The following is a 2,741-nucleotide window of genomic DNA, read 5'->3' as shown; positions in this document are numbered from 1 at the left end:
CGGCCGGCATCTTCCCCTCAGATTGATATTAGGGGTTCGTTTACCCCGACACTTATCGGCTTCGCGAACCGCAGGATGACACGGCACGCACCTCTGAGGAAAGAGCCGCCTATCGCTTCCAACTAAGGCGGAGAGTAAGCAACCCACAGCTCGACGGTACAAGAAGGCAGACGGGAAATGCAATATTCGCGCGTGCGCAAAGTCAAGTAGGACTGCGAGCAAGCGGCAAGAGGTCGTGGTGATCAAGGTGGGTGGGAAAGGCGAACGGGGATGGTAATGATGGTGGGAAAGGGTGGGAGGGCTGGCCGGTCGGAGATACGGGGCAGTAGATAGACGGATGGAGGGTATGATGGTGGTGAGAGGTCATCAAGACGCGGGAGCTCTCTAGAGTGGCTGGAGGCCCCAGGATGTTCAGTGGCTGGTGCGGGTTCCCTTCACGTAAGCGGTGGCACATGATTCGATTGGCAGCATGAGGCCGCTTCACCTGTCTCACTTGGGAGCAGCACACCTTGGAACTTCCAGGCTTGCCAGGCTCTTGGGGGAAGGAAGGGGGTGTGTACGACCACGGGACTGCATCCTCATCATGCCACCACCCAAGCACCCTGTTAGCTCGGCCGCAGTCTATCGGATCTGCTCGACATTGCCCACCTCGCTTTCTCCTTGTTTCCCATGTTTTCGTTTCCAAATGCCGGTACATTCGGAGGCAATGGCCTTTGCCCCCGCCCCACGAGATGCTACGATGCACATCATGCAGGTCTGCTCCTCACCCGAGTGGATGTTTTCAATAGCCGTGCATGAAGACGAGCAGTGCCGACGAAGCCACCATGCCAGAAGGCTACGGATCATGCCACGAAGACTGCCATCAGTCGCATCTTTCCACGCCTGTCTTGTGTAACCTCGAACGGTCCGGCGGCGTGACCACGAACGGCTTCAGACGAAAGGACGGTGCCCTGGTCCCAGTTCGATATTCTCGGGTGGCTGTAGGGACACAGTACGTGGGTTGGGTGATGTCGGCTGAGGTCAAATAGCGGGGTTCAAATCGCTGTCCATGGATCGATCGGGGAGGGAGGGAGGGAACGTAGCGATAGACCCCTTCATGGCAATGCGCGAGCGGGAAGAATCCCATCTTTTTTTTTGGCCGGGGCATATGCTCCTGTCTGCCTGGCGGCTATCTCGCTTCTGTAGGGGATTTCGCGATCACGACCGATATCATGATAGAGCCCAGTCAAAAGACGCTTGGAAACAGAGGGTCTTCGTAGTGCGTGCTCGCCGACTACGAGGTACCCTCTCGCACAACCACACATGACGCAACAGACAGGGCAGCACTGTTGTGAGTACTTGACGGACTGGGTTCTGAGGGCTTCCCACTACCAGCTTACGACTGCGAGGAACCCAGACGATCAGGCCAGCACGGGAGTCTAGATGTATTTTGGGAGGGCGACTGTAGGTGTGCCCCCATGTCTCAGCCTGAGTGGTCAACGAGATCACGGGCTTGCACGGGCGCTGCGTACGGGCCCATACTGGTGCCCTCCCTCCCGTGGGGCCGTCCCTCGCGGACCCCCCTCGCCGCGTTCTTGGCTTCATCCAATGATGGCATTTGTTCGACTGGTCGATGAAGCCATCAGTGGTAGGCAACCAAGTCGAGGGCACTAGCAAGCCAGGTCGACACCCTCGCAGAGGGAATGCGTGTCAGGGGATACAGTCAGGTAGATACGGCGAGGCTTCTCTTTGGAACAGGTGACGACGACACCGTATCGCCTCGATGGTAGCCGTGTGCATGTGTGCGTGTGTGCTTGTATAAAAGCTAGCGCAAGGCCTCGCGAGACGCGTCCATGGTGGCTGGTTCCTTTCTGAGGCATGTCGCATTCGTCCACGCACTTGACCCAGGTCATCGCAACAGAGATTCACCCATCGACATCAATGCACAAACAGCATACAGAGCTTCCAGACTGAGAGAGATCGTTGAGAAGGGCCCAAGACCGTCCTTCACAAGCGAACCGAGTGGACGAGAAGGAAAGCAAGGCAGAGGAATATTCGGGTGACACAAGCTGTCTCCTCCATGGTAAGGTCTCCTCCCGCCTCGGGCCCGAGATTCTATTCGCTCCCTTGGGGGCCTCTCACGTTGATACCTGGGACCATAAGGGTGCTTGGCTGACTGTTGCGTCTCGATCCTTCAGACCCTCCCGGCTCCTACCGAGAACAGCACCTACCTTTGAACCCGCCGCCGAGGCTTGGCATCAGACTTGGATCTGGAAGAAGCCACAGGTTGGACAGACGAGTTACACCCGGGCGTCTTTCAGAGAGGTAAGGAACCATCATCCACTGGCAGGGCATCCTCACCACCTTGCCCTGGGCCTACAGCCCTGGGTACAGCCTACAGCCTACAGCCAACAGCCAACAGCGTGGCGGGCAACAGCAGTAGCCTGATTCTGCCTGGCCCGACCTCCCTCACCCTCACAGACAGTGAGCGAGTGAGTGGTTGGCGAGGGTAGGCAGGTAGACGGCAAACTGACTCACGCTCCATCCCGCCCGCTACCACATCATGGCATCTCCGCGCCTCCGTGCCCATACCCATGCCCATGCCCATGCCCATACCTCTCTCTCCATGCCTCCATACCATCCACATCCACACCCGCAGGGCACCTAGCGCCCCATCCACAATCCCAAGAAAAGGACCCCTCCCCGGGCTGACTTTCTTGATCCTCACAGTACACTTATTACGCCGCTGGCCTCGCCTCAAA

The sequence above is a fragment of the Verticillium dahliae genome, genomic scaffold (genome assembly GCF_000150675.1).
Source record: "Verticillium dahliae VdLs.17 supercont1.22 genomic scaffold, whole genome shotgun sequence".
NCBI lineage: Eukaryota > Fungi > Ascomycota > Sordariomycetes > Glomerellales > Plectosphaerellaceae > Verticillium > Verticillium dahliae.
This window is presented reverse-complemented; position numbering follows the sequence as displayed.